A 24,158-nucleotide genomic window follows, 5' to 3' on the forward strand; every position below is an offset into this window, starting at 1 on the left:
ATTCTCTGGGCTCTCTTATTTCTCAGAGCCTCTTCTGACAAGTACTTTTTTCATCTTCTTTTCTGTGAATTTAATGAAACTTGAACTTCTTTATAATGCCCTTGATGTCATCCCACCACTCGTTTCATCCTTGTTCATTAGTTTCAAGTATGATACTTATTCTTGCCTCCACATTCAGATGAGATGAAATCAATATTACACATTGGCTCTCGAAGGCTTGTTTCATCCTCTTCCCCTTCAACTTGGACTTGTACATGAGCAAATGATGGCTTGTTTCACAGTCTCCTTATCTTTTTGCTGACCGATGAGAGTGACTTTTTTCATCACCTTTTCTTACAGATGTAGCTGATTTGATTTCTGTGTTTCAACAAGCAAGGTCCACCTGTGTAGTTATCATTTATGTTGTTGTACTAGATATTTACACTGAATGGAGCACTGTCATGTAAAATTCCATCATTTGATTTCTGGGGCTGTTCTTTCATTAAAGTCATATTTTCTAACTTCTGATCCTTCTTGTTTTTTTCCAGCTTTTGCATTAAATCACCATGAGGCATCTGATTACACGTTTTTATCAATTTCAGAATGCAGAAATTGGTAAAACTTTTCCAATTTTCTCTTCTTTTAGATTGGCAGTAGGTGAATAAATTTGAATAATATTCATAAGAAATAGTCTTCTTTAAAGATGTTTGGACATAATTGACAGCATTGTAATTCAGGCTGGATCTTGAAACATCCTTTTAAATGATGAATATAATGCAATTTGCCCTTCTTGGCCTGGTAGATAAGATCACTCAAAATGTCCAATGGCAGCCCATTTCACCTAATGCCTATATTTTGCTATTTATTTGTGTCTATTTACTTACTTACAGCATCACTGTACTATACAAGTCACTACAATAAGACAAAGTCCCAGACAAGTAGTGGATACATACTATACCTATGTCTAGCTTATTATTTGTAATATTTCATTTCTTTCAACATCTCTTATAAAATATGTGCCCTGATGTCAGTGAAATGGTACTGCTGTGTCTATGGAACCCCACTATTGCCCTGCTAGTATCAATTGCCATCATCCATGGTGCATGTCATGGTTTTGAGCAGCCTATAAAGCACATCACATTCTGGCCAGCTACTGCCACTGCATCATCGCTAAATATCCCCAAGCATGAAACAAGCCTGGGAAAATGGGATAGAACTCATCTTTCTCCGTCTCTCTCTTATTCTTTTTAATCTCTATCACACTCTATTATGAAGCAATATTGTCTCTGTCAGGAGTTTACCATTGTTTGTTTATGAAATTAATATAGCTTTCTTTTCCTACTTAAAGACTCCTATCTCTCCCTCCCTAGGAATAATGCATGAGTTCTTAAGAACTTAGAGAATTCTAGAAAGAGACAATATGCAGTTTTTCTGCTTAAAATATTTCCTCAGAAGACTCATTACCTAGGTGTGTCACCCTTCATCAAACATGTCCTCTGATTTCAAAACTAATTTAGGTCACTTTGAAGATTGTCTTGGAATATCAAAGTGTGCCCTTACAACAGAACTCTGTGCATGCACGCTAACGAGCTCTTCCCTGCTGGCTTTTCCTCATGAGCTGTGGCACTGGGGATTTGGGTGCAAGCTCCACCTACTCATTTGCTTGCCAAGAAGCCTTCTCCAACCCGACCCCATCTGTATCATAACAGAAAGCTATTCCATAGGGTTTCCAGTAGTCTATTTTTCAAAAGTAGATTGCCAGGCCTTTCTTCTGAGGCACCCCGGGTGGACTTGACCCACCCACGTTTCAGGTGACAGCTCAGGATGTTAAGCATTTTTCACACAGGTGCTCTCGCTGCACCCAAGGCTTCCCTGTTGAAAACCAGATGATTACAGCTTCTCCTGAGGGATGCATACATTTCCCAGGCGCCTGAGCAGCACATATTTGATGTGCAAAGATACAGGAGAGAAACACACATTGAAGATTGTCTATTGTCTTCTCAGATTGAAGTTTCTATATTTTATCGTAAAACAAAATCCTCCTTTTCATTCACTGTTGGGTAGTAATCATCTGTCCCCTTTTCCCAGATCTGACGAGTCTAGTCTTTCTCAAACCAGTCCTGCAAGGTCTTATACAAGAGACTTCCTTCACACAGAGGTGAGTTTTTTTTTTCTTTTACCTTTTCTCCTTTTATATGAAATGCTTACTCACAAGATGCACAGAGCACATGAAGTGAACAGAGCACTGAATTGGAGCCCAACACTCCAGCAACACTCCAATCAGGAGGAAGGCATCCCCAGACATCCAAGTGTCAGACAGATCTTTGAGAAGGAATGATCAAGAAAGCCCCACATGAAGCTGTGCATACGTGCCTGGACTACTACTAAGTTATTTAGGAATGGGTCTGAAACGAAATAACAAATCCAGGTGAGCTATAATGGCCCCAGACTTGCCACTGGATGAGGCACATGCTGGACAGATGGAAATCACACTGAATAAACATTACAAATTGAAATGACACATGAACCACAGCTCACAGAAGACATATAAGCACATGTGGCTTAATCTTATCTGTGCCAATTTTATGCTAAGGAAATATAATATAAATATAAGGCAAAATTATCAGCTCTAAAAATATTTAAACACGACTGATAAAAATAATCACATTATTCAACATTAAATGCAAATCCAGAGAACCAGAAAAATGTTATTATCTCTTAAGGGAAAAGACAATCAAAAGAGACCGGTCTTGCTGAAAAGATGCATTTTGCTGGGAGGTTAGGGGCACAACCATTCAAACAGCTCTTGGACGCTGCTCTGTAGAACAAGGACAATGCATCATATGAGAACCTCAAAATTAGAAGACCTCAGGAAAAAAGTAATTAAAAAAAAGTCAATTGGAATTTTAGAACTCAATAAAAAAACTTATTGGATGAGCTAAGCAGAAGAATGGAGATGCAGTAGTAAACTGTAAGATAGACAATTTCTTAAATCTATGCAGCAAAGAGGGGAACGATAGTGTGTCCTCGGGAAACTCTGTGTGTTCAATCTCGGGAGTCTCCGAATGAGAAGGAAATGAGCAGGTGTGAAACAAATGATTAAATATTGTCTACGAACTTCCTGAATTAGATGAAAGGGATATGTTTACAGACTCAAAATGTTTAACAAACTAATTTGAAATATACTCATGTACAGATTCATCATAATTATACTTCTGAAAACTAGTTGTAAACAAAGGCCTAAAAATGTCAAAGAAAAAGTTTGCATTCTTGATATATCAGGGAAGAGCAATTTAACACATTACAGATTTCTATCAGAAACCAAGGAGCACATAAAAGAATTTCCACATCATTTTTTAAGTGCTGAGGGAGGGAAAACAAATAGCCTTTCATGTCAGAATTCCATATCTTTCATGAAGACAAAAGGGAAACCATTATCAAAAAAAAGTTCTCTCCAGGAGAGCTTCTCTCAAAGAAATCTAATAAAATGCTTTCCCCGATGGAAACAAATGATACCAGAGAAAGGCCATGAAAACTGTGGAATATAGAAAAGAAATATATTTATAATAGAAAAGAAGAAGAAAACACATAGATGTGGGACATATATACTAAAAACTATAAAATGCTAATGAGAGAGGGAAAATATCTCAATAAATTAAGAGATATTTTTTGCTTATTGATTGGAAGGCTCAATATTATTAAATGTCAATTCTTTCTACCTAGACTTACAGGATTATTATAATCCCAATTAAATTTCTATCAAGACATTTTGCTGATATCAACATATTGATTATAATTCTAAATTCCACATGGCAAAACAAAGGTTCATAGAATTTTTACCGAAATACTGAAGAATAATAAAGTTGGAAAATTCACACTACCCAATTTCAAGTCTTAAAATAAAGCAAGAGTAATTTAAGACAGTTTTTTGTAGTGTAGGGTAGATACAGATAAAGAGGGAAAAAAAACAAGTCCAGAAATAGAATCATGGAAAAATGGTAACTGAGTTTAGATAAATGAAAGTTAATGGTGTAATTATAACTTTCAACATATATCTTGGGAAAAAACAGTATCTGTACACAAAACTTCAACAAACTTGTAATATTCACATAGAAATGTTAACAGAACATAGATTATAAATATATATGTAAAATGGAGCATTATCAAGCTATTTAGGAAAAGATAGGAGTAAATCTATGATATTAGGTTATAAAAAGAGTTCTTTCAGTCCCTGAGTAATGCAAACAATTATTATATTTGGAGGTTTGAGTTTGCCTAAGATTTCTCAGAAAAAAATGCTGGGTGATCTTTTTAAAAAATGTAGTCATTTCACAGTGTGGGAATTCCACCCAATCTGATCCCACCACACTGAGGCAAAACACTAAGGGCGTACAACAGAACAGCAAGGGGAACAGAGCAACCAAGTCTTCAAGAATGCCCGAAATAGACTTTGGGGCCAGGGCTTGGTGCCTCATCAGACACAACCAGAAAACACTCCTGAAAGTCAACAAACAGTCCTTGAACTAGCTATAAGCATTTCTTTCTTGTAGTTGTGGTGTTTTTTTTGTTGTTGTTGTCATTGCTTTGTTGTTATTGTTGTTTTATTTTCTTTTGTTGCTTGGCTTTGCTCTGTCTTGTTTTTGTGTATGTTATTATCTCTACACGACTGGATGAACAATCTGGAGGCGAAAACAATGGGACAGACAGTTCCGGGGGGCCATGGGAGAGATGGAGGAGGGGGAAAGGAAATGGTGTTAACAAATCCAGGGACAAGGGAGCAACAAGTGATCCAAATCGGTGGTGAGGAGGGTGTAGGAGGCCTGGTAAGGTATGAGCAAGTGTAATGTAACCGAGAGGAATTCCTGAAACCCAAATGAAGGCTGAACATGATAGTGGGACAAGGGGAAAGTACAAAGAAATATAGGAAAGAGCTAGAGGCAAAGCACATAAATAGAGGGCCTAAATGAAGGCATGTACATATGTAAACATATTTATATATGAGGATTTGGAAATAAATCTATGTGCATATATGTATAGGTTCAGTATTAAGGTAGCAGATGGACATTGGGCCTCCACTCAAGTACTCCCTCAATGCAAGAATATTTTGTGCTATTAAACTGGCATTCCATGATGCTCACCTTCCCGACACAATTGCTGAAGACAAAGTGGGTGCATAAGCAAATGTGGTGAAGAAAGCTGATGGTGCCCGGCTATCAAAAGATATAGCATCTGGGGTCTTAAAGGCTTGAAGGTAAACAAGTGGCCATCTAGCTCAGAAGCAGCAATGCCCATATGAAAGAAGCACACCAGCCTGTGTGGTCACCAGGTGTCAAAGGGATCAGGGATCAGACATCATCAGAACAAGAAATCACATCATTGTGAATGAGGGGGAGTGTGGAGAGGAGACCCCATGCCCATCTGTAAGCAATTGGACATCCCCTTATGGAAGGGTCACAGGGAGGAGAGGGGCCAGTCAGTGTGCAGTGTAGCAACCATGAAACATACAACTTTCTTCTAGTTCCTGAATGCTTCCTCTGCCCCCTCCCCTAATATCATGATCCCAATTCTGCCTTACAAATCTGGGTAGACCAGGGGATGTACACTGGTACAGATAGGAACTGGAAACACAATGAATCCAGGGCAGATGATCCCTTCAAGACCAGTGGTAGGGTGGTGATGCGGGAGGGTGAGGTCGAGAGGGGGAACCTATTACAAGGATCTACATATAACCTCCTCCCTGGGGGACAGACAGTAGAAAAGTGGGTAAAGGGAGACATCAGACAGTGTAAGATATGACAAAATTATAAATTATCAAGGGTTCATGAGGGAGGGGGGAGAGAGAGGGAGGGGGAAATGAGGAGCATGAGCTTACATGGAGAGCAAATGTTTTGAGAATGGTGAGGGCAATGAATGTACAAATGCTCTTTACACAATTGATGTATGTATGGATTTTGATAAGAGTTGTATGAGCTCCTAATAAAATGATTAAAAATAACATAAAATAAAAATATCGCCATTCAAAACTCCATGGAGCACAGTTCTCCTGTGAGGCATCCAGGATAGCTATGAGTCTCAATAAACACGAGAGCAGTTGTTTTGGTTTTGTTTTGTTTTTTTGCCATTTTAAAAAGTTCTTACATATATCACTCAAAGTATGACCCATAAATGAAAAAGGAAATAAACTGAATTTCCCAAAACCTTTACAAATTACTTATTGAAGACACTGATAAAATGAAACACAAGCCATAGACATAATGAAATAATTTGCAAATAGCAAACCCTACTAAGAATCAGAATGTATAAAGAACTCTAAAATATTAATGGAAACAAACGATATAATATATAAGTGGTCAAAAGACTCGAACAAGTACTTCTCCAAAAATAATGTGTGTGTGGAAAATAATGACAAGAAAATATGTTCAACATCATTTACCTCTACAATGCCAAATTCACTGCCATCGAGTGATTCTGGTGCACATTAAAACCAGATTCAGATCCAATATCACCAAGTGCTGTAGGTGAAGATATGAAGCATTCAGAGCTCACCGTACTGAGGGGTGATAACAGAAATAGTACCAAACCAAACTCATTGAGTTGATGCCGACTCATAGCAACTCTATGGGACAAGGTAGAACTGGTGCTGTGGGTTTCTGAGACTGTAACCATTTACAGAAGTAGAAAGCCTCCTGTCTCTCCTGCAGAAGGACACAGCACCTCTCAAAAATTATAACAATTTTCATATATATATATATATATATATATATGCATCTTCTTTGACAGAGCAAGCCCTGTCTTAGATAAATGAGAACTTATCTTCAAACAAATTTTGTATAGCAAAACAGCAACTCTTTTTGTAATTGTGAAACTTTAAAACATCCAAATGTTATTCAGTAATTGGGATTTTAAAAACTTGCACATCCATATAATGAAATATCACTCAGCAAGGAAAATGCATTCAAAGAATCAATAACAATAAGAATGTGGATAAATCTCAAATACGACTAAATGAAAGTAGGCCGTTTATTGTAGTATATACAGCATGTTCCATTTAGTGAATTTCTGAAAAAGGCAAAACACAGGAATAAATGCCATTGATTAGCTAGGCTTAAAAGGAAGTCTTAAGTGAATGGGTTGATTTGGGAGCAATGGAGTCCTATAGACTGCTGGTGAGTGACCTGCTTTTATGCTGGGCCATGCTACTGCTCTTAGGTGCAGGCACATTGCTTCAACTCATGACTCACAGCACTTCCACATACAACAGAAAAAACAAACATAACTCTCCCCGGTCCCGGACTTTCCTCACTCTTACCTTCATTCTAAAAGGTAAACATCATAGCTTTTCAGTTCAATAGTTACTTTTCTTATTACTGTTCGAGTCAGCATCCTTGAAGATGTGCATATTTCTTATATTGGTGCATGGATGCAGGCTGATGATTCAACAAAGGTGAAGCAGAAACAAGGCTGGCGGGTGCAGAGTCCCGTTGCCAAGGTCATGGGGGAAAGGAAGGCACCTGCAGCTCAGAGGCTGGTTCCCAAGGTCAGCAGCTCTCTTGGGACCCCTGGAGGAAGACCCAGCCTCCAAAGCAAGTAGGAAGAGCAGAGGAAGAAGTTCCTCTTTTTTGTAGAAAAAAAGCACATCCCCAAGAGGCTTCACCTGGCTGTAACCTGCTGGATAGATTGAAGGCAATTTTTACACAGGTGCACATTGACATAAAACCTAACTGTGAGGTGCTTCGCACCTATCTTGTAGTTATCAGCTCAATGTCTAACCCACAGCTAAACCAGGGATGTTATCAGGAAATACAGGAAAGAGAATAACGTGTTTTAAAGCAAATTGAATTCTTACAAAGCAATTACTAAATCCAAACTATTAAACTTTTGCAAAAAATTCTTTAACACATTTCATGGGGTAAAAATAAATATGTAGTAAGGATATTTATTTTGAGATGCTAGCTAATTTTAATGCATGGAATTTTTTTTTGGAATAATGGTGTCACTTTATATTCATCTTTATAAGATTGACTAACTTTTCTAGCATTATGTTCCCCAGTTTTGCCTATGTCATTCAGTGTTTAAGACAGTTTCAATGTTTTTCTGTGGCTTTTAATAGTTTTATTAACATATGACTCACATTCAATTCAATTCAGTAGTTCAATCACATCAAAAAGTGTTGTATGACCATCAGCACAGTTTTAACATCTTCTTCATTCTGGAACACTTCCTTATTAGCTTCCAACTTTTCCCTCACCCTCCCCCCACCATGACCCCAAGGACATTAATTCAATTATGATCTCTACAGATTTACGTATTCTGGATTTCATATACACAAAAACATCTTTTAAAGAACCTAACAACAATAACAAAGTAAAAGAGATAAAAACCAAAATAACAAATAAGGCAGAAAATATTAAAAACCAGAAGAAATTTAAAATAGATCATAAGAGAGATAAAATGACAGGTGCTAAATTTTAGTCTAAGTGCATCTGTAATAACTACTTTTCAATGAATGCATTCTGTATGATAGCAAAGCTACTCGTATCTCTGGGCTAGGATCACAGGGGATTTACCAGAGGCTTAATCCATGTATATTTCCTCTTCACTTTTATTAAACTGAAACTTTCAAATGGGTCAAAGGGAGATCAAATGATAATTTATTACATTTTAATTCCACTACATCTGCGAGAATCAACTGTTCAATGCTCTCTGTCTGATAACAAGGCTGTTCACATGTTCACACGTCTCGACACTGATCACTGCATGCTTAAACTATGTGTCGACCCTGCAAATGTATGTGGGGTATCCACTGTCATCCATAACCTTTTCCAAACCAGGTGCTCACAATTTAAGCTCTGATACCATTTCCTCCTCTAGATTTGGATTTTATTATTTACAATCCTCAGATCACACATGCTGTTATGCTTCTGCCATGTAAACTTAAATTGACTCCTTACTTAGATGGCTGCTTGTTTGAAGACAGCCTCTGAAATCCTGAAATGAGGGGATGCCCAGATGAGCCAGGCAAGGAACAGTATAGCACCAATGAAACATACAACATTCCTCTATTTCAGTGGTTCTCAACCTGTGGTTCACTACTCCTTTGCGGGTCGAAGGATCTTTTCTCAGGGGTCACCCAATTCATAACAGCAAAATTACAGTTAGGAAGTAGCAAGAAAAATAATTTTATGGTTTAGGGTCACCACAACATGAAGAACTGTATTAAAGGATCGTGGCATTAGGAAGGATGAGAACCACTGCTCCAATTCTTCAATATTTCCTCCCCTCAACTATCATGACCCCAGTTCTATCTTACATATCTGACTAGACCTCAGCATGTACACTGGTACAGATAGAGCTTTCAATACACAGAATTCAGGACATATAATCCCTTCAGGACCAATAATGAGAGTAGCAATACCATGAGGATAGGAGGAAGGTGGGAAGAGAAGGGGGAGACAGGGGGAACCGATCACAATGACTGATCTACCCCCCCACCCCACCCCTAGGGAAATGAACAACAGGAATGTGGGTGAAGGTATAAAGCAAGCCATTTAAAATATGAAAATAAAAATAATTGATAAATTATCAGGTTTCCATGAGGGTGGGAGGGTGGAGGAGGAAGATAAAAGAGGAGCTGATACTAAGGGCTCATGTAGAAAGAAAATATTTTGGAAAGTATGATGGCAAGATATGTACAAATATGCTTGATAAAATTGATTGTTATAAGAGCTATTAGAGCCCCCAATTAAATGAATTTTTAAAATTAAAATAAAATACCGACATGGACACTGTGTTAGACAGGGTTCTCTAGAGAGACAAAACCAGATTGCTAGTAATTATATGTAATAAAGATAGATAGATATATAACACAAGAAATGAGCTGTTAAATTATATACAGATAGATAGATAAATATTACAAGAAATGAACAGTTAAATTATAAAGCAGTACAAAAGGCTCACTCCTGTGAAAGAGTTGTGAGACACTGGCAGTCCTTTAAGTCTTAAGGACCGCCAGTCCATCCTCTGTAGAGAGAGCTAGGCTGTATCAGCACAGGCAGCAAACAGCAAGACAGGTCACCAACTCTCAGTCCCCAGCTCCAGAGATGTACATTCCAATCACGTGGTCTTAAAGGGACCTCAACTTACAGTGACACTGTTCACAGGTTAGGCAACCCATAGTTAGTGTAGCCTGTAAATTGAGGTACAGAACAAGCAAGGCAGCCGCACACTGGTCCGATGATCAAAGAGCGAGAGACAAGAAAGGCGAGGCTCACCGAGTCATTTATCTCTCCGCCCTTCAATTAATCCCAGTTGTGTTTATTGGCCAGGCTGGCACAATAAACTATTTCAGACACGATTTTTTTCTGAGAACTGGGCACCATCTAGTTTTCATCACACTCGGCTGTAGCACCCTTATCTTCAGTGATCTCCTCATGAGGGTGAGTATCAAGCAGGGCATAAAATAAGAAATAATTGTTCTTAGATTGGGGCTAGAATTGAGGGAAAGTCCAAAATCCACTCATATATCTATGGTTTATATATGTCTCTGGTTGAACATGGAGGCATCATTGTCATTTTATGTTGGAAAACAGTATCAATCATCTACCTGAGGCACCACTTCCAATGCCATTGAGCCCCTGCTGACTTATAGGGACCCTGTAGCACAGGGCAGAACTGCCCCGTGAATCTCCTGATCTTCACGGCAACAGAAAGCCTCATCTTTCCCCACAGCCCTGGCTAGTGACGGCAGCCTTGCAGGTAGTGGCATAGTGCTACCACGATGCAGTCACACTACCGTACTTTAGAACGTGGAGCAGAAGTCAAAGCCCTGTGGATAAAAGGACATTGTTATAGGAGTTAGGCCAGCTCTGAACTGCAGTAAGAACTGCCGATGCACACAGATTAAACTCTTAAATGTCAGGCCATTGTTTATACAAGCAATAGAGGTTGGCCATAGTGCAAAACTTGGCAAAATATTTATTCACGAGGGCAGAACCGTGCCTATCGGGGTCAGTGAATGTCATAGTGAAGCCGAGAGGGCACTACAATAGACAGTACACAGTAGTTCTATGTACTACTCCTGGAGAAGCCCCAAGGCAAGAGATGGAGACCAAAGTCAAACATATGCCAAATCTACGCCCCGAGGCTAGCAGTCATCTGCTTCTTCTCACATTAGGTAGTTCAGGACAAGTCCAAGGGTTACAGGCGAGTTTGAGGTAAAGCCCTGTTCACTTAGCAGGGTTTCCAGATCAAGTGTTTCCGGTGTGGCCTATGGAGGATGCTGTGTACCTTGAGAGACCAGAGTCTAAAGTTCCACAATCGGGAGCACACAGGCTGGGTCACCAGGGGGTGCGTAGAAGCTAGATCAAAGGGTCTAATTAGGAACTTAGTACTAGGCTTATTCTCCCCTGGTGGTCTATAGAAGTATGGTTAAGTTTTTTGTTTTAACTTCATTTCAGTTACTAACACTGTTAAACTATTGTAAACTTATTTGAATGCTTATTGGAATGTGAAGACTGACCGGATACTTGATGTTATTCAGAGATTGTTTAAACATACAAACAATATAAAAAGAAACGAATATTGGAGTGTGTAAGACATGACAAAATAATACTAATTTATAAATTATCAAGGGTTGTTGAGGGAGAGGGGTGGCGAGGGTGGGGAAAAATGAGGAGCTGATACCAAGGACTCAAGTAGAAAGCAAGTGTTTTGAGAATGATGAGGGCAACAAATGTACAAATGTGCTTCACACAGTGGATGTGTGTATGGATTGTGATAAGAGTTATATGAGCCCCCAATAAAATGATTTTAAAAATAAAAAGAAACAAATATAACAGAAATACATGTAAATATGTGCAATATAAACTGTAGAGAAATACTAGCATAATTCCTTAAGAAAACATCTATAAGGATGGTCATTAGGCCATTCTTTGACAGTTTTAAATGAAATGATTACACAGGAATACAAGAGGAATGTCAATTACTTACAAGTCTTTGCAAAATCAAAACAAAACAAAAACCTGAAGGACTGTTTGAACCCTACACGGAATTTCACACAGATGAAAGAAGTCTATGCACAATGATAGGTACGGCGAGGAACAGCCAAATTAGATAGCAGTTTTAAAATGACAGTTTTGTTTTAAAAGGGCAACAAACCCTTTATAGCTTAGTGTTATGTATGCACATGGGTACAGAGCATTTTAAATAAATTATTGGTAAATCATTCCTGGATGTGTGTAACCAATGATGTTTAAGAAAGTTAACCTTTATCCCAGGAATATAAAATCCATTCAGGAATAGAATAATTTCTCACTTATCTCATCATTGTAACAAGTTGTAAGGGTAAAATCCAAAATCACAATAACACAAACAGAAGAAAAACCATGAAAACTAATGATAGGCATGGACCATTTTGAAAACTTTTACACAACCAGCAATTCAATGGAATTTACCGAATTTGGATTTTGTAAAGTACCTGCCGTAATGTCTTATGACTGTTTTCATAGAGTGGGGATTTGCTGCGTTTACATTTATGTCAAGAATAAAAATATCAGGATACCTCACATGCTAACAACATGAATGGAAAAAAAAAGTATGGTAAAAATGACCGAGAAGCTGGTGTCTGACCTCCTGTCACTGCACGAGGGGGAATGAAGCTCCACTTCAGCCACAGGCTGCTGCTGTGCAGTTTGGCCCAGTCCTACCTCCGCCCGCCCTCCACCCTTCCTTACCCATCCTGGTATCAACCGCACCTCTCATAGTAATCTCTTCTCCACTCTGTTACATGATTCACTGAAATGGCCACACAGAGCTCACAGATCATACTCATTATGATTCGGTTTAGTAGGGGAGTTAACGGGTTAAAATTAATTATAAAAAATGTTCAGGGCACAGTGCTTTGGTCAACTTAGCCTGTTCTCTGTGACACCTTCAGGTAGGATATCCTCGCAGGCCCTTGGCCCCGTGGCCTGCTTGGGAAAGGTTATGAAGCTCTTTTAGCGCTGCTTACAAATGTCCAAAAGGTTCTCTACCCCTCTAAGCCTCAGTGCAGTAGCACTTGCCTCTAGGTCAATGGGTCAGCAAATATATCTCCTTTGGTTTAATGCCTGGTGATACTGTATACCCCAGGCACTCCTGTGCATAAAGGCACTCAGCTTTACCCTGTTAAGAGGCCAAACACCACTGTGACTCAGGTTTTCTCTCTCCTACTGCTTCCTCTCTGACACTCCTCTAGTATCATAACACTGCATCCTAAAGTTAGGAGGCTCAGTGTGCATGAACGCCAGGGTCCAAAGGATGATCACCATGCTGGGCTCTTCTTGACGATACAATTCTCTCTTCCTGTTTCTGAAATGTCTCCAACAGGTTGCCATACATCCACACTGCATGTGTGGTTCTACTTCTATGCAGTCACTTGGTGAGAGTTAAAAAGACAGGCCAAAGAAAACCACATCAAGCAAACCACTGTGCTACAAAGCAGGATGAAGGGAGAAAATACGCTTTGCTTGTGAACCATATGGTTATCAAAATAGAAAGTATAAATGTTGTTATAAAAGCTCACCATGAAGATATTTGAAGGATAGGTGACAGAGAATATATAATGATCAACTACTATCACAGTGGCGAGACCTCTAATTTAAAAATAGAAATATTCTAATAAAGCACAATTTTATTTTAAAAGAATAATAAAATTATGAAAAAATGAAACTCTATTAATTATGAAACAGGCATCAAAAATAAATGCTATAGCTGTTTTGGAGCAAAAAGTAAGAAGACGTCTTTATAAGAATTGGCAAGAATATAAAGAAAAAGCTCATGAACGGATTGTCGGGGTATTCATTTATAAACTATTAATTATAAAATTAACTTTTTAAAAATAAAATAAAATCATAAAGTATTAGGTTGAAAAAATACTTTACAATGTCTATTAAAATTATAATTAGCAAATTTTGTCATAGAGAATTCTACTCCTCGGAAGAGACCTTTGAGGAACACTAGCACAACTGCATAAGGAAATGTACACAGAATTCTCATAGCAGCGTTATTAGTTAGACTAAAACTGGTGAAATTCAAATACCCTAAAATCAAGCAATGAGCAAAACAAATTGACATGTGTGGTAGTTAGGTTTATTGTGCAACCTGGCCAATAGGAACATGTGGGATTAATCAGATCACTGTTTGATTGGAGGGCAAAGAGACAAAAGGCTTTGCAAGGCCCCCTCCTTCTCTCTTGCTCTCTGGTGATGGAGGGTGCTGGGGTGTGCTGCTGCTTTAATTAGCTCTCTGCCTCAATCCAACCTGGGCCAATCCAACCTGTGAATCATGTAGCAAGAGCTTGAGGCTCCTTCAAAACCTGCGTTGCCATGCTGCTGATTCATATATTGCTTGAGCTTGAGGCTGGTGGATCCTGTCCCTTTGCATTGCTTGCATTTGATATCCCATTCGGGCCTGCTTTGCTAAGCTCCCAAGCTACTGACTGTTGGTGAGCTGTTCTGCTGCTTGCTGCCTAGGGAAGACACTGCCTACCTTGCCTGAGGGAGGTCTCCGCTGTCTACATGAATTGAAGAACTTCCAGTATATTAACTGCTCCATGGAAGTGAGTTGAACTGAACCCTCTGTACTGTTATGTGGACTAATTAGCTGTTATATTCCTTTGTGCTGTATAAATCTATCTATCTATCTATCTATCTATCTATCTATCTATCTATCTATCTATCTATCTATCTATCTATTTTTATCATAAGTGTCCTGGTGTTGTTTCTCTAGAGAACCCCGCCTAAAACAACATGGTAATAGAACTAAGGTTAAATGTAGGGGAAGGGGATTTGACTACGAAAAGAGCATATACTGTTGTAGAAGCTTGTTAATATTCAACATATGCACTCATAAAACCTCTACATATCACTATTCGTCAATTATAAGGGTATTTATGCATATTACAAGTAGAATGTCAACAATCTTAAAGTGTAGTCAGAATTCATAACACCGGTAGTTGTGTTAGTCTGGGTAGACTAGGGAAACAAATTCATAGACCCTCATATGTGGGTAAGGGAGAACAGCAATTGTACATTAAGAAAACAGTCCAGCTCAGTCCAGGTTAAGTCCATAAATTCAATATTAGTCCATATTTCTGTAACCAGTCTATAATTTTTCTTCAGAATCATGCAGCACATACAATGACACTGAATGCAGCAAGAAAGGTCACAGTCCAGTGACTGGAAAGTCTTATGGATCCAGTGGTGGTGGAAGCATCTCAGCGCTGGTGGGGGTCTCCACTTGGCTCCTTCAGCTCAGGGGCTCTCGTGTAGCTCCACGTGTCTTCTCAACAGGAAAGACTCATAAGGAGAGTGTGTGTCCCACCTCCAATAAGCTATTTATCTCCTTAGCACCCCCAAATGAGGTGAGGTCATCAAGCTGTAACCCAATTGACATGCTAAACTCCATCCCTTCACTCTTAAGTCTCAAATTGACAATAGTTTATGTAACTACCACAGTAGGAGAATTGCTATTGTTAATTAAACACAGGTGTACTGTGAATTGAATTTTTTTGCTTGGGAAACAGAAAATGCAATACAGATAAGTTTACCAGGGACATTTTGGTACTCACATTATTCATAAATCATGATTCCTAAATATCGTTGAGTGCAACGGTAATGTTGTTAGGTGCCTTAGAGTTAGTTCTGACTCGTAGCAAGCTATCGTATGTATTATGGAATGAGACACCTCCTAATTCTGGCCCATTTTCACAGTTTTGGGTCTATTTGAGCCCATTGGTCCAGCAAGTGTATCAGTTCCTCTTGCGGAGGGTTTTCCTCTTTTCCTGCTCACCCCGACGTTACCAGCCACGAAGTTCTTTTCCAAGGATTGATCCTTCCTGGAAACATGCCCGAAGTGAACCAGAAGAAGTCTCACCATGCTAACGTCTAAAGAATATTCTGACTGTACATTCTCCTAGACAGCTTATTTCATTCTCTGACAATCCATGAATTTTCAAAATTCCTTACCAACACCTTAAGTCAAAAGCACCCATTCTTCTGTCTTCCTTATGTCCAGCTTTTGTATGAATATGAGGTGACCAGAAAATATCCTGCCTTGATTCAGATGCAACTTAGTCCTAAAAGTTACATCTTTGCAGTTTAATTTTTATAAATATCAGTTGGAGCAAGTTGATTTGAGTTCAAATTATTGCTATCTGCAGTGAACTTTTGACTATGTATTTAAAGTGTTACATTTTCTGTCTACGAGTTTTGAAAGACCAAAGAATAATAGAGACATTAAATTATGGTGTTGGTAAAGAATATCGAAAGCATCATGGACTATCAGAAGAGCAAACTTGTCTTGGGAGGAGCCAGAATGCTCCCTAGACGTGATGAGGGCAACACTTTGTATCACGTACTTTGGACATGTTTCAGGAGAGAGCCATCTCCGGAAAAGCACAATATGCTTAGGAAAATTGAAAGTCAGTATACAAGAGGAAGACAGTCAAGGAGATGACTTGACAACCGTGAGCTCAAGTATAACAATGATTGTGAGGAGGTGCCAGAACCAGGCGATATTTGTTGTTGTTGTTGTACATAGGCTTGCTGTGAGGGGGAACCAACTAAATTGTAATTCACAACAACAACATGTTTTCTTTCAGAAGCCCTGGTGGTATAGTGGGTTAAACATTAAAATGCTCACCATCAGGTCCGTATTTGAGAACTTCTAGTTGCAGTTGCCCTGTGGGAGAAAGATGAGGCTGACTACTCACTCTCTTAAATATTTAAAGTCTTGCTTTCAAAGGGGTAGTTTTATACTGCCCTTTAGAGTCACTGTGCAGCTGAATAGACTTTATGACAGAGTTTTTGTTTTGTTTGTATCTTTTAATACCAGAAACTTTTGCATTGCGTGTTTTGCTCTCCTATCATGCACATTTTATTTGGTTGGGTTCTGTAGGTGTTATACATAGAAAGAGGGCTATATCAAACATGCCTTACACAGTCGTAGATGGGTAAGTCCAGTCTGGGTCATGCCAGGATTCTCCTGACTCATGGAAGCAGATGAACAGGAAGTAGGATGATGAAGTAGAGGCAGCAGGGGACAGAGGCTGGTGGATGCAGAATTCCAAAGTTAGTTGAATGAATCTGGGATTCTGCTGATGACTCCTGGGATTGTCAGGTGACGCAGCAAGAGATGGAGGAACAAGATGCAAGTTCCAGCTCAGGACAATGGTGAAGGACCAAAGAGCATTCAAATCTGTCCGGTTTCCTGCTCTTATACAAAAAGGCTTATGACACAAAGGAGGTGTCATTAGGCTGCAAAGCAATTGATTGGTTGTTGGTTGAGCTCTGTCCCTACCCTTACCCAGGAGTGTCTCACTGATATACTCTATAACTATCACACACACTTAGGACTCTGAAATACAAAGTTTAATCATTAGAGAATGACTCCCATCTGGGATATCCTGTGACATTAATTCTCACATCAATAATAGCCACGCAAATGTTCTCATTCATTTTCATAATATTCTTGTTCATTTTCTCTTGTTACTATAAATTTAACTATTACACTTTATATAATTAATACCTGCATGATATTTTATTTGACAATCTCTGGCTTATAACCTGTGAAGGCTGCATTTCTATTTAATGCACTATACCCTTTTTTTAAAGCATTGCTCTTTGTTTCTTTTTCCTTTTTCTTTTTTATTTTAGCTTAAATGCATAAACATTTATGATTCATTACATCCTTTAATTGGCTTTGTTTTTTAGTGATTGCTGTTGAAATATTAATTTTTATCCTTGTAGTGTTACACCGTTGATGAAATATGAAACTTCAATTAAAAGAACTTTATGATATAATTACATATAAGGGAAAATGATAAAAATGACCAATACCATTTTGTCATAAATCATATTATAGTTATAACTCCACATATAGTCTCTCCTGCCCTGTGTATTATTATTTTGTATTTTATTTTTATGATAAAATATCTCCATACAATGTTACTTTTATTTAATTCACTCTTGAAAAATTTACTCAAAAATATAAATTATAATTTTGTATATCCTTTCATTTTACTATTTATTGTGCTTTCTGCTGGAGAAAGATGAGGCTTTATACTCCCATAAGGAGTTGCAGTCTCCAAATCCCCCGGGGCAGTTCTGCCTTGTCAATGGGGACACTATGAGTTGAAATTGACTTGATGGCAGTGAGCTTGTTTGCTTGTTTGTTTGTTTACTTTCTCTGCCACCAAATTGCCACTTCATATAATCTTGGAAAATAACTTTCTGTAGCATTTCTGGAGGTCTGACTCATCTCACAAGCACTTTGTGCAGCTTCCATTGAGGAGCAATGCTTCCATTTGACCTTCATTTTTGCCAGTGTCTTGTTCTAAATGAAATTGTATGTTGTTGATTTTTTTTTGTTTACAGACCATTTATTGCTCAAAGAAGAAGGAGGAAGAGAGAAGAGGAGACAGAGAAATAGATACCCCAAGGTGCTGGGGTGGGAAGAAAAGTTGAACAGAAAGACTCCTCCTCTTTCTGCCACAGACTCCGGGGACCCCAACTTTGCGTTGATTTTTTTGGTGTTATGATATTCAAGTTTCTGGTTCTTATCCTAGACACGATCATTTCTGTGACAAAATGACATCTGTCAGTTTTATCATTGTTCTGTATAACATTTAAAATATCTGAATGTTTTAAAATTTTCAGTTATTTTGACTTTCAGTAGGTTTTGACCATCATGCATCGATCTTTACCTTTCTTAGTGACTATCCTACTTGGGGTTTGCTGTATTTTCTGGATCTGGGGGTTACTATTTCTAATAAATTTGAATTATTTTCTACCACTATTTAAATATTGCTTTTGTTCTGTTTTCTTTTTTTCCCTTCTGGGGCACAACTTTCACATATGTCTGACAATTTGTATTGTTTCACAGGCTGTGGAGGTTTTCTTCATGGTTTATTTCTCCAGCAGGGCTGCAGTGAGAGGAATTTTGGTGTCAGAGTAGGTTATGCTGCCAGGCACTCTGCAGGAGAAAGACGAGGCTTTCTGCCTATGTAAGATTTATACCCTCTGAAACCCAAAGTAGAAGTCCTACCTTGTTATTCAGGGTCACATTGAGTCAGATTCCACTCAATGACAGTGAGGGGGTTTTTTGTTTTGTTTTGTTGTATGTATATGTATGTATACCTCAATGTGGATGAATATGTCTTGAATTATTCTAACCTTTTCTCATGTACAAATTTCTAATTCTACCCAATGAATTTTGGGTATCCTATGCCTTATATTTCACTTTTAGAAATTAAAGTAGATTCCTTTTAAATTCAGAAATCTCCCTACAATTTCCGATCTGTCTCCAACTTATTAAACCTTTCTTTGTTCTTCTTTAAATGTATTTGATGTGATTATTTCATAGGTCTTATGCTGATAAATTGATAGTAATTCTAACCTCTCATCTGTGAGTCTGTTGCCATTAACTTTATTTCCCCATTTTATATTGTGGTAAACTGAGGACTTGGTAGAAAATATCTGACCTTATTTCAACACTCGCAACCAGTAACCATGGGCACAGAAAATTTGCCCATTTTGAGAAAGATCTCCATTGTGGTGGATAAGAAATGCTTTCAAATACACGCTCTCCAAGCTGAATAATATGCCTTTCTCCCAGTAGCCCTGCATTAAGGAGAAGTCTAAAAGGAGCTAACATAACAGATGAATCATTTCTGTGTCTGGCTATGTCACTGTAGCTGAGGTTGTCTGTAGATAAGAGTAATCAGGTGCTACAGCCAAACCACTGTGAAATTTAGCCAACCCCATGGGGAGGGATCATCGGGTTTTGAGGTCAACTAGCACTAGATAAAGATATTGACTCACATCATTGTTTGCTTATTATGTTACCCACTTATCATGTTACCCACTAACTATGTAACATGTTAGTTGTATGATGTACATGCCTTATGAAAGGTCTGTAAGCCCCATTATATATACCCATTCAAAAATACATTCATTCTCAGTCCTGACAAGAGGGGTGAGGAGCCCCTGTGCCCTGCTGTCCGTCTCCATTATTTTTCACAATTTCAAAGTCACTCCTGAGAACCAGTTTGATGTTGGGGACCCCTGTACCCTGACATTATATGAATCATATTCTGCTTTTTCAAATGTTCTGTTTTAAGTATTTCACACAAAAGAAATTAGAATAGCTAAAAGAAAAATATGAAGAAACAGATTACTATGTTTAGATATGCAGAATACCTAAATTAGAGAGAAGAAATGATGAAAAATAGCAGAACAAGAATACTTCAAAAGGTAACAGAAGAAGGAAAGTGTTATATACACAGATATGGAGTTTCAAAATCAAAAGGGAATAATAACGCAGTATTACTCAAGCTGCAAGAACTGAAGAAAGCATTCTAATCTTGAACTTCAATATAGGATTCTCCAGGCAAAATATCGAATGGCATGTCAAAAGAAAATAAAATTGAAGATATACAGAGTCGCTACAATGAAATTAATTGATTGGAATTCCACCATTTCAGTCACCAACATAAAGAACCAATAGTGTTGAAGGGAGATATTCAAACTTCAATGAAGACACTGAGGTAAAATGAGGATCCAGAAATTCAGTGACTACTACTTGAAAAGTTGCAACAAATGGACGCGATGCTGACAGCATTCCTTGTCTATGCCAACAAATATGAAAGACCTGATCAGCTACCTGAAGACATCTCTATCTTTATAGTGCCCACTATAAAGAAATGTGATCTTACAGGAGACCAAGACTGTTTCAAATACCATTAGCATCACATGGAGGTAAAACTTTGATGAAGATAATTCAAAATGGTTGCAACAGCAAATCCACAAGGTACTGCAAGAAGTTCCAGCCAGCTTCAGAAGGGGCCAGGGAAATAGGGCGATCCTATTTGATATCAGGAGTTCGGCTGAAATATCAGACACATCATTACCCAATTAATTGACTGTGTAAAGGCATTCAGCTGTATAGATTAAACAAATTATGAATAACATACATATGAATTCCTAAACAATCATGGTCATGTGGAAACTGTACATAGACCAATAGTAGTGATTCAGAGAGAAAAAAAAATGCTGCCTGATTTAAAATCAGAAATGGTGTTTGTCAGAGTTGTACCACTTCAACATACTTATTCAATTTGTGCTGAGCAAATAATCTATGACCTAGACTATATAAAGAAGAGCACAATATCATGACTGGTGGAAGACTCATTGACAGCCTGTGATATAACATAACATTGTTGGCTGAAGGCCAAGAAGATTTGAAATGCTACAGATAAGGAACAAAGTTTATATCCAGAATTCTTTATTATGGATTAAATCTTGACATAAACAAAAGTCCTCATAATGGGACCAATAAGCAACATTAACACCCATGAGAAAGCAGTAATCAAACAATGGATTACAGTGGGCAGGTGAGCTGTGAGAACTGCTGTAAGATGGTAAAGATGTCACGTTCAATAATTAGGTGTGTCTGACCCAATCATGGTATTTTCCATGGCTGTATATGCACACAAATGGGAAAATGAATAAAGAAGACTAAAGAACAATGGATGTATTTGAATTCTGGTGTTTCAGGAAACTATTGAAATACTATGGAGCCTTGGTGGCCAAGTGGGTTATACAGTGGGCTGGTAACTACAAGGTCCACTGTCTGAAATGACCAGCCAATCCACAGAGAGATGTGACTTTCTATTCTCAAAAAGTTTTAGAGTCTCTGAAAACCACATCTCTACTCTGTCCTCCTAGGGCAGCGGTTCGTGGGTCACAACCTCTTTGGGGGTTGAATGACCTTTTCATAGGGGTCATTCGATAGTAAAATTACACTTATGAAGTAGCAATGAAAATAATTTTATGATTGGGAGGGTCACTACCTCATGAGGAACTGTATGAAAAGGTCACGGCATTAGGAAGATTGAGAACCACTGTGTTAGGTTCAATGTGGTAGTTATATAATCTCCTGTCACCTTGAGGGTATTTAAAGTAAAAGGATAGAGTTTAACCTGTCAATCAGGTCACAGCTCGGTGACCTCATTTGGAGGTGTGAATGAGATAAATGGCTCTCTGGAGAACGGCTACTTTCTCTCTGCCTTCACCTTCCTCTTTACAAGACACACAGAGCCACACTAAGACCTGTGAGAGCCCTGGAGATGTTGCCACTGTCAGTGCATCCATAAGACCTTACACCCACTCGTCTAGGATCTTCCTGCATTTGGAAACATTGCATTTGTTGACTGAGTCTGAAGAAGGATTTGTGGACTAGTATTGGACTTATGAACTGGTCTTAAACTTAAGGACTTGATCTGGACTGGGCTTGGATATTTTATTGCTGCATAATTACTTCTGGATATAAATCTCTCTCTTACACATACATGAGTGTCCCTGAATTTGTTTCTCTAGTCACCCTGGTCTAACACATTATGGGACCTTAGGTGTGGGGTACTAGAGAACCAAATCTTGAAGCTGGAGAGAGTGGATGCTCTTTGACCTCTGCCTTATTGTGGTTTTTCTTCTTTGCCTAGCCAGAGGTCACCCTGTTACCCGATTGCTTTCTGGAAAGGACATGGGAAGTTAAAATTCTGATTCCATTGTTTGATTGTTGTCTTTGGCTATTCCTATTTGAAATAGTGAAAATGAATGTGATTAATGTATGTTTTGAGCTCAGGGGGCAAAATGGAACCTTGAACTTCTCCTCTGAGATTATGCTGCTTAGTCACAATGGCTGACTAAAGGTCAAAGTGTTTGACAGAGTGCCCTGCCCTGGCTTTATGCAGTCAGAGGCGTAAGGCCATATTGCTTAGGAATGGGTTAGTTTAGATAAGGATTGAATTTGACATTTAAGATTTGAGTTTAGGATCTGGCTGTACTAGGTTTATACTGATTTCTTCTGCTTATTGTTATTGATATGATTGATAGAAATGATTATTAGGAAGTATGAAAACAAAGCATTTGTAAGCCTATTTGCCTTCAACCATTAAATTGAATATTTAAATGGGTTAGGACAGTCATGAAAAAAAAATCTTCTGAAAAGATAAGTCCCACCCAGTGCTTTGAGTGCTCAGGACATTTGCATTTGAAGAGACTTGCCTAAGGGTCTGATAAGAGACTGAAGAAGAAAAGAGAAATCCTTTGGCCTTTTGAGTTTTGAACTAGTGATTTGTGCCTGAAGTTGGAAAAATTTAGAGCCATGAAGAAACTCCTCTTTAGGAACAGAATGTAAAAGGAGCATGTGAGCAGCCTGAAATTCTTGCTAGGTGACCACCTGGATCCACTTGTTCAGTGGAAGTGAAACACAGCAATAAGGAAACGGGTTGAGTGTGGCCACGGACACCTTTGGACCTGGTTTATAGGGACTAGAGGAAAAGACGAGAGTGCGTTGGCTAGTCTGAAGTTTAAAGATTTGTACAGAACATGACCTAGCCCAGGAGCACTAGGTATGTTGAGATTTTGTGAAGGGGACCCTGGTTGAAAGGCAAGGAGGTAAATGAGCACCCTGGTGAGGCTAAGTGAGGAGGCCCACATTGAGCTGACCAGCACCTGACCAGATGAAGAGAAGATTTTTGAACCTGTGAACAAGTACATGTTGCTGCTGACTGTGTGGACAGCCTGCTCTGATTTGACTTTGCCTATGGAGATGGACTCACCATGTTCCAATTGGAATGAAGAATCTTTACATCAAAGAACATGCTTTGTCTCCTCAGAGCACTGGGTTTATATAAGTGGGCAGTATTGAAATTGGATACCCAAAATTGGGGGAATAAAAGCCCAAAGTGGCTGGCTTACAAACATTCATAGGTAGAGGAATATGTTCATAGGATTATGGTGTAGGTGTTCACAAACTTCAATTGTTAAGTATAGAATATTTTTGTTTTGTTCATTTATAGAATATTATTTTTAAATTAGATTGACACATTTTGAGTTATATGCTGTTTTGTTTTATCTTTTAGATAAAAATATTATTTTGTTTAAAATTATGTATGACTAAGTATTGGGTAAAAGTGTCAAAGTTGACAAGGGTGGTCTGTGGCAGTTATATAATGTCATGTCAACTTGAGGGTGTTTAAAGTGAAGGGGTAGGGTTTAGCCTGTCAATCAGATTGCAGCTTGATGCCCTCATGTGGAGGTGGGACCGAGATAAATGGCTCCCTGGAGACAGGCTACTTT

This window comes from Tenrec ecaudatus, chromosome 8 (genome assembly GCF_050624435.1).
Source record: "Tenrec ecaudatus isolate mTenEca1 chromosome 8, mTenEca1.hap1, whole genome shotgun sequence".
NCBI classification, from domain to species: Eukaryota; Metazoa; Chordata; class Mammalia; order Afrosoricida; family Tenrecidae; genus Tenrec; species Tenrec ecaudatus.